Source organism: Sardina pilchardus, chromosome 9 (genome assembly GCF_963854185.1).
Source record: "Sardina pilchardus chromosome 9, fSarPil1.1, whole genome shotgun sequence".
Taxonomy (NCBI): Eukaryota; Metazoa; Chordata; class Actinopteri; order Clupeiformes; family Clupeidae; genus Sardina; species Sardina pilchardus.
This window is the reverse complement of record NC_085002.1, coordinates 6,138,140-6,147,946: the sequence shown is the minus strand read 5'-3', so window position 1 is coordinate 6,147,946 and position 9,807 is coordinate 6,138,140. Positions and strand designations below refer to the sequence as shown.

The window sequence follows — 9,807 nt, the reverse complement described above, 5'->3', positions numbered from 1 at the left end:
GTGTGCGACTAACTCTGGGGAATGATGTAACAGATGTTTATGTGAAAACTTGAGCATCACACATCCTCTGGCACTTACCTTCGGCATGAGATGTCTCAGAGGGGAAAGCCTTGTGTGAATGTACGTACATGTATGGATGGATGTGTGTGTGCCTGTGATCGTGTGTATGTGTCAGGATGTGTTTGTCAGGTTGTGTGCATAGGTGTGTGTGTGTGTGTGTGTGTGTGTGTGTGTGTGTGTGTGTGTCAAGGTCCAAATCCCCATAGCAATTAGAAGTGACATGGGATTTGTCCCAGAGAGGTGTCTCTGGCTGGGGAGGGGAGCAGGCAGGGCTTAGAGTGAGCTCACGGTGGCAGGAATCAGGGCCACGGCACAGCACTGCATGTAGTTTTGGTGCCAATCCACCAGCTATTGTTTGCGGCTCTCTGTGTCTCTGCACAAGGCTTTATTTTTAGAAGCCAAAGAGACGCCATTCCTACTGTACGGCCGCCATCCTGGCTGTCTGTTTGAGAGAGCGAGGGAGAGAAAGAGGAGAGAGAGGGAGAGAGAAAAGAGAGAAAGGTGTGAAGAGGAAGTTGACCTTTTGTTCTCACTGGGGACTGTGTCACCTTTTTTGGGGCGCAGTGTGCTTTTGTTGACGGCTAAAAATGGCTGAGAGACATTCTAGAAATACACAAGGCAGAATGTCCAGGAGATTGAGCTGTACAAAGGCGCAACTAGATTGCTTTCCTCAATTCCACCATGGCTACTCCTCCTTCTCAGCCTTCAAAAAAAAGATCAGATCTCAAGACATTTATTTTTCATTAACATTTCTCTACTGCATAGTAGGTTCGTTACTTTTGCAAAGCGACCTTGGGGTTTGTGAAAGGTACAGTATAGATAAAATGTATTATTATTATTTCATTATTATTGTTCAGTGTTATTGGATTTTATCTTAGCAAGGTTGCTCTGGGCTGAAATGATATTTTGCATGAAGATGGTGTGTTAAGAACATTGCTATATTACTGCATATTGTATACAGGTATAAGAGGCATTTTGAATAAAGATTACGATTTTACATCCAGTGTCCTGATAAGTGGAAGGGTTTATTGTAAGAGAATGTTTCAGGAGGAGAGCTGCAGAGGAATTTAGCACTGCACTTAACTCATCCTCTCCATCCTCAGGCCAAGCTGCTCTGCTCTGCTCTGCTCTGCTCTGCTCTCCCAGAGAGCTAAGGGCCTTGCAGTGAGTTCCTCTCCTTTCGTGTGGGCTGAGGACTACAGTTAGTTCCTCTCCTCTCGGCCGGGCTCAGGGCCTGGCGTTGAGTTCCTCTCTCCTCTTGCGGAGGGCTGAGGGCTCTGGTTTGTTCCTCTCCCCTGGCTGAGGAGCCTTGCAGTGAGTCCTCTACCTGGGGCTTGGGCTCAGTGGGCGAGCGTCTCTCTTATCACTTACAGGGAAAACTACACAGCCAGGGACAAGCCTGTGCAGGCCAGGAGAAGAGGCCTGTCTGTGGCCAGCGAGTCGTCTGAGGGGAACATCTTGGCTCTTTCTGGAAGGAGATGTACAGTATGAGACACTGGGGGTTAGATATGTGGAGGATTAAAATGAGATGTTTCAGAGGAGTCAGGGGCAGAGAGGTGAAGGGGTACATCTCAGAGGGAGTTTTTCTGAGACTGAGACCAGAGATGGTTCTTAAGGATCTTTGCTGAGACCAAATGTGGGAAGGGGCCATTATGTGAGGTGTGCGTGAGCCAAGTGGGGGTCAAGGGTGAGGGACTGGGAGAGGCAGTGCCAGGGACAAATGTATGGGCCACTGTGAAACAGCCGCCCGATCGCTGGAGGTGAAACTCAGCTCTCTAGTGCAGTACTTGAATTAGCATTTTTCAAATTAGCATGTTATGTAATGGCACAAATAAGGAGTCAGTTTGATTTGTCGTTTGAGGTGGTGCAGAGAGGGAGAGAGAGAGAGAGAGAGAGAGAGAGGGAGAGAGAGAGAGTGAGTGTTCAGGGAAAAAAACTGTGGAATCCTCGCCATGTGTTAATGAGATTATTGTGAGTTATCAAACATGAATGTCACATTTCACCGCAGAATAATCCAGTCTTGAGCACAAGTGCGCCGTGGAGTTTGTTCTTTTCAACAGAATTGATTCATTATCTTCCTAATAGCTGACTTAACCAGTGTGCTAATAAGCACTGCCCTGCAAGGACATTTAAAACAGACTGTATAGCAAATGACAGCTTTTAAAGGAATGTTAGTTATATTTGGATTGTATGCATGCATGCGTGTGTGTGTGTGTGTGTGTGTGTGTGTGTGTGTGTGTGTGTGTGTGTGTGTGTGTGTGTGTGTGTGTGTGTGTGTGTGTGTGTGTGTGTGTGTGTGTGTGTGTGTGTGTGTGTGTTTGTGGTTGGGATATTTTTTCATGTGAAATTATTTATGCGTTTTTGATTTCAGAAGCGTCATAGCACACTTCTAAATAGCTCTGTTGGCTAATCAACATGCCCATAAACAAACGATGCAATTATCTTTCCAGTCTACTTGTCTGGCCAGGCCATGTGTTTAATTCGCTCGTACGACTTTGCTCTGATTATTTCATTCGATTGAGCATGCACATTGATGATAAGCAGTCAAAGTCAATTCACTTTTAAGGGGGAGAAAGCAAATGTTGATACAAATCTTTTTTTGTAAATTAGCAATATCCCAGATTCTGAGTTGGTTCAGATATATAAACCAGTGCCAGATCCAAATCCAATTCATTTAAGGGGTTCCAAAAAATCACTATGACGTTTCCTTTTCCGTCTTTGACCAGAAGTAAGTGCTTATTTCTAGGCCTATGACGTTAACCCAGCATGTCAATGTGTATTCTGTGAACCATAAAATAAACAGGAAATCAAGATCAGCCAAAATCTCCTCTTGGTTCACTAGGCTCCAATTGCTTTTGGGATGGCATGACACAACACACTGGATATATTATATCATACATATTCTGTGCTGTTTTGCACAATCTTTGTGTAAAAAGACATGCTTTACCGGCATTCAACTTCATATGTGTGACACACACACACACACACACACACACACACACACACACACACACACACACACACACACACACACACACACATAGACATAGATCACATACAGTAGCATTGCTCATATGCATCTTTCATCCCACACAGTCAATATCTATGTATATATTTACCAGGAAGGCAGCCAACATTTCACTCATGTGACAGCATACCCTATTGCGAACACACACACACACACACACACACACACACACACACACACACACACACACACACACACACTTCCCCCTTCTCTCACACTTGAAAACACACAGGTTCAAACAGTGCTACCCACGCAGTGTGATGAAACGTTGCAAGTTGGTCTACACAGGGGGAAGACAGTGTTACAGCAGGAGTCACTCTCAGTGCAGCCTGGCCATAGGCAGTGCAGGAGCATGTTAGCAGCACACACACACACACACACACACACACACACACACTGGCTCAAGCCAAACAGCTCCGCCAACACAACTGGCACAGCGACATGGGCAAAGCCCACGAGAAAGCAACAGGGGGGAGAGGAGTGTGAGAGAGGGAGGGAGGGAGGGAGAAACTGAAAAGGGGGGAGAGAAGGGAGAATTGAGATAGAGGGAGAGATGGATAGAGGAAGAGGAGGAGGAGAAAGAAGGAGAGAGAGAGAGTGGTAGGAGATGGGGGAAGAAGGTTGATGCTTGAAGCTGATCACTTCAGTGACATGACGGATGCATACTACTGCATTCCAGACCTGTCTTTAAAACCTGCACAAACACACACACACACACACGCGTGCGCACACACACACACACACACACACACACACACACACACACACACACACACACACACACACTCAGTGGCACCTCCTCTGCTTACTCCTCCTGCCTGTCTGGCTGTGGAGAGTCACTGCGACACAAACGCACCCTTCCTCTGTGCCATCGGCTCGTTAAAACTCACACACACTCACACACACACACACACACGCACACACACACACACACACACCTCAGTGCTGCCGTGCTGTGCCCTTCCGTTCCATTCTGTTGTGTGCTGCACTGTGGAACACTGCTGCTGCGTCCCTTAGCTATCAGTATGCTGAGTATACCCGCACATTCACACACATACACACACACACACACACACACACACACACACACACACACACACACACACACACACAAACACGCACGTATGCATGAAACAAACCATGCACTTATCACACAGGCAGCAACTCCCTCCCACCACACACGCACACGCACAAACACAAAACACACACACACACACACACACACACACACACACACCATCCACACCGCTGTTAAAACTGTTGGCAGTTCCCAGAGGCGTCAGGGGAGCGGAGAGCGTGTACATGCGTATAAACCAACTGACTGCTGTCATGCTGAAGCACGTCTCTACGTGCTCCGCAAACCGCCTCTGTGTGTGTCGTCTCTCCCTGACCACGAGAAGAGCACTGTCACCGTCCCCGTGGAAACCTGCGTTGTTGTGTGTGTGCGCTTAGCCCCCGCCGCTACGTCTTCCAGCACCGCCATCGGTGCACCTTTTAACACACCGCACACGTCGTCTCCGACGCACGGCGAACAAAAACAAAAAAACATTCCAGAAACACCCGAGATAAAGTTCCCCCTACCGTGACCAGGAGCGGACGGCGTGCGTTGACGCGAGTGGGTCTCAGCCACCGTCTCTCTTCCTCTCCTCTCCTCCGTCTGTCTCCTTCTCTTCTCTTCTCTTCTCCTCTCCTCCTCCCTGTGCTGTTGTTCGGGCGGATGGTGTTTTTTTCCCCTCACGCTGGCGGACGCTCCCTGGCTCAGAGAGACCCCCCTTCACCCGCTTTAAAACGCCGCTCTTTATTTCTGACACTGTGTGGGCAAGCTACAGAGGATGGAGCTCTGTGCTCTCTCTCGTTTCGCTTCTCCTCTCTCTCTCTCTCTCTCTCTCTCTCACTCTCTCACTCCCTCGCTCAGGCTCTCCCTCCCTCCCTCCCTGCCTCTCCTCAGACACTCACTCTCTCTCTCTCTCTCTCTGGCTGTGAGAGACTGTGTCCCTCTCTCTTTCTCTCTCTCTGTCCCTCACTGGCTGGGGCTGTGTCCCTCGCTCTCTCTCTCTCTTGCTCTAGCGCTCATCTCCCTGCCGCTCTTGCTGAGACTCGCTCTCTCCCTTCCTCCCTTTCTCATTTGCTCTCTCTCTCTCTCTCTCTCTCTCCCTGACTCCCTCTCTCGCTGGCTGGCTGCGCGGCGCGGCGGTTGCTGTCAGGGGCTAGTACGCTTGAGCAGGAGAGGCGAAGTGGAGGCAAATTCAGCCCAGATTTCCACCCCCCCCCCCCCCCGTGTCTTTTCCTCCCTGACTATTCTCCTTCTGCCTCTCCCCTCCCCTCTTCCTCTGAGCCACCCCAACCTCCCTCCTTCCCCCTCCATAAAAGCCTCTCTCCTGCTCTCTCACTTTCTCTTTTTTTCTAAAGCCTCTCTCTTTCTGTCTTATTTCACTTCTTCTTTATCCTAATTCACTCACTCTCCCTCCATCAGCTATACTTTCTCCCCCTCTCCTTCTCTGTTTTGCTTCATCTTCTTCTTCTTCTTCTCCCTCTCTCTCAGTCCCTCCACCCCCCCCCCCCCTCCCCCGTTTCTCTCTCACAGTCAGATGGCCATGTGAAACCTGTTATTTGGCTGCCACTCTGGCCAGAGCCGTGACAGGGGCCTGTAATTGTCCCTCACTATGGTCGTGGCGGACTGGCACGGTGGCAGACGCCCGTTTCCCCCAAGTGCTCCCACCATCCCCTGTGCCACCTACACACGTGTGCCTGGCATTGGGGGGGGGGGCGGCATCATGGCGTACACACCTGCTGCAACTCCTGCCCAATACACACCAGCAGACCCATACACAAACACACATTATCTCTTTTTTTTACATCTCTTTCTCCCATCTACACATGCATGTTCACAGAAACATATTCAGACACTAATCTCATCTAGATACACCTATGACATAACCATAACAATATTATAAGCAATGAGTGCTACAGACCACTAAAAAAATCCCACCTCATACGCACAAACACATACTTGAACACTACACACCAACAAACAACATACTGAGACACATACATGCTCTCACGCTCCCTCCGACACACACACACACACACACACACACACACACAAACAACACAACACACATGCTCGTAGACACTGTACTTGTATGCTCAGTGTCTACACACACACACACACAAACACATACAAACACACACACAGACAACAGACCAAGACACATGTAAACGCATGAGCGCTCTCACTCACACACACATCATTCGTAATTAGTCCATAACTGTTGGTAATTAGTGCAGATGTGTGTTATCAGTCCTTGTGTGTGGCGGTGTACTCAGGTTGGTGGGAGGCCATTAGAGTGCACATGCATAATGCATGAGGCCAACTATAGTGTCCTCAACCAAACCAATCACCACTACACACACACACACACACACACACACAATCTCTCTCTCTCTCTCTCTCTCTCTCTCTCTCTCTCACACACACACACACACACACACACGCACACACACATGCACGCACACACTCACACACACACACACACACACACAAACACACACAGAGAGAGTAAATGTTGAGACCTGTATCACCATATCTCAACAGCAACAGTCCATGACTCTGTGGCACGTGCATGTGATGGCGTGAGACGTGTGATTGAGCTTATCCAGCTCCACGGTACAGAACACTAGCGCAGCTGATGGATGAGACGCGCCCGCGCGGCCGCTTGCTGTTGTCTGACAGCCGGTAATGGATGGTCATTTTCTAAAGAGGAGCCTTGATGGCTTTTGAGCCAAAAAAAAAAAAAGAAAGATGAAAGACAGCAAAAAAAGAGAGGAGAAGATGAGAAAAAAAAAGAACGGGAGAAAATGAAATAACACCTCGATAGCTTTCTGTGAGCCACTCGGCGGCTGGCTGCTGTGTCTGTGTGCTTGACCGGGGAAGTAATGGCTGTGGAGGCAGAGGAGGGGGCAGGCGCGGGGCGAGCGAGGGGAGTGCGGTGATGGAGGAGCGGGGAGTGCCGGACCGCCTGGCTGGATGGCTGGCTGGCTCCAGTGCTTAACCCCAGGCCTCGCCTCCCCTCCTCCCCATTGATCTGGGCCTCGTTTGGGACGCCGCTTGACCAGCAGGCAGGATTTACGGAGGAGGACGCGGCAAAGCGCTGCATGGGGATGGATCTGACTTCGCGCTGTCATTCCGCTTTATTACATTTTCACGTTGTCGTTACATCTTCCTTTATTTAACTGTTTTTTTTTTTTTAAGTCCTCAGGCAGTAGTGACTCCCTGCTGCAGGAAATGAATAGTGAAGTGTGTGTGCGTGTGTGTGTGTGTGTGTGTGTGTATCTGTGTGGGTGTTTCATCCTTTGTCCTCTATCCACCAGGCGCTTGCATATCTGTTATACAGATAAGTATTAGATACACAAATCCCTCCTATTCCTCACAAAAAAGAGAGGCCTACTTTAAAACTGGGTCTAACTCACAAAAATCCACAGGAACGTCTTACACTAAAACTTCACATTTCTGAATTCATGGTGTTTACCACACAAAATGGTCTTTACTGTAATAGAAAAGGGAAAGAACAGAAAAGTACATTTTCTGGCGGTGTGTTCCTCGTGTCCTTATGGCAGTGTTGGAGTACTGAAGCTGTAGCTGAAAAATGTGGCCTGCTACCGAACTGTTTCCTTCTCATCATCATCATCATCATCATCATCATCATCATTCTTCTTCCTCTTCTTCTAAGTATGTAGTAGTAGTTGTAGTAATAGTAATATATCGACCTAAATTGACCGAGACTCAACTGCAACCCGGCCATACCTGGCTGCTGACGTGCTATTGTTGTCCTTCTTTGGATTCCATTCAGTGAAGAGTAATAGTTAGCTGGTCAGGCATATCCTAGCCATTGGGTGGTAGGATTGTGAAGTGAGTGGGTGTTGAAAAGGAGGCATGATCATCCTCCACTCACATGTGATATCCCCTCGCACTGGACTGAAGAAAGCATGTCACTGCCAACTGTGTGTGAAGCAAAGCACACCGTCCAAAGTTTGCCTGGGAAACCAAGCGTGACAACCATGACGAGAGAGGAGAACTATGTTTCTGCTAAAATATATGGTTTATGAAGGACAATGACCGGGATGCAGGCTGCATTTATCACGATGCAATTAAAAGGCTGACAGCTCTTGTCGTGGCATCTGTTGTTTTCCCGCTTGCCCAGCTGACCTTTGCTTGCTGTGGAGAGCATTTTAAAACGCCTGACATGACAGCCGAGGATGGCTTTAGCGCACAAGATGAGACCGCAGGTCATTCCATGCTCTACCACTCCTTTTAATAGCAGCGGGAGGCCATAATCCTACACATACATATGAGCACATACACACACACACACACACACACACACATACATAGGCACATAGACATACAGGCACATACACACACAAGTACAAAGACACAGAGATGCACACACAGAAACTCTAGTAATAAACACACACACACTCTCTCTCTCACACACACACACACACACACACACACACACACATTATTAGCATTAGTATTATACTCCGCTCCCAGTTTTATGCAAGCTCACTTAAAAAGGACAGGATGGCCTGCTCTTCTACTGACGTTTCTTCAGCTTACATTCTCTTACATGCTGTTTCTGAAACAACATTAGACCAGCGGTTTCTTCAGTATGCCAGAAATAACATTTCTGTAATGTGCTATATTCACAGACTAAATAGATTATGTAATGGCCTAGGGAACCATACAATGAGGGAGGACGGAGGCGTGATAAGTTTAAACAATAGATGGTGGTTTATTAACCAAATTACGATGAAATAATACCATAACAAAGCCGTAGGTAGATAGGTAGCGATCAGTGATCAGTGGTGAAGTGCGGGCGTGTGTTGCGTGTAGGTAATGTAGTGTGTGCGTGTTGCATGTTACAATCAATCAAATAATAACTAAAGCTAAAGCAGCAGCAAGCCAGCCCGGCGTTTGGCCTACATGCCAAAATCAAGAGAGTAGAATGCTGGAATCCGGAGCACCATATAGGCCGCGGACCTGGCGACCCCGCCCACCTCATCAGTCCTAATTGGGAGGAGACAGAGACAGACACAGCAAGGCCTTGCGGCCGTCACACCTCCCCCCATAAAAGAAATCCACCGGATTTCCAATGAGGTCAGGACAGGACACAAACTACGAATCCAACAAACATTAACATAATACAATACCAAATACATCTGCAGAATCAAACACCATAAAATTACAGTGTCAATAGGCAATTCACCCATGTAGGCCTACAGCTTCAATTACCCGACACCATTAGCCCATCACCACCAGTGCCACAATCACTATCGTTACAGTTGGATCTGAACAACATCTCAGCATTACGCAACCACCAACAATATTAGATAATGACTATATAATTTATTCATCATTTCATGAAAGTCACATCTAATTTTCAGGATTTAAAATAATTCCCCTTCATCCATTACTCAGCCCATAACCTCACCAGCATCTCCAAGACTCAACCTGCTCCAATATTCCGGCGCCTGGAACATGGACAAGACAAGACAAGAGATTGCAGAAATTACAACAATTACATGTCAGACACACTAGGGGGCAAGAGCACGCGACAGCGCGTCCGCCACGACGTTCTCTTTGCCTTTGATGTGTCTAATGTGCAGATTGTATGGCTGGAGAAAAAGACTCCAGCGCATCAATCTCTGGTTAGGGT

General features: G+C 47.9%; 1 protein-coding gene across 1 annotated transcript in view; it reads right to left on the bottom strand.

Annotated features, from left to right (window-relative positions):
• Positions 1–4,898, bottom strand: part of lrrn2 (leucine rich repeat neuronal 2) — a 61,064-nt gene extending 56,166 nt beyond the window's left edge. Inside the window, exon 1 of the mRNA XM_062545420.1 lies at positions 4,670–4,898. The gene's annotated coding sequence lies outside the window, so the exon portion shown is untranslated. The remainder of the gene's footprint in view (positions 1–4,669) is intronic.
• Between the last annotated feature and the right edge of the window lie 4,909 nt (positions 4,899–9,807).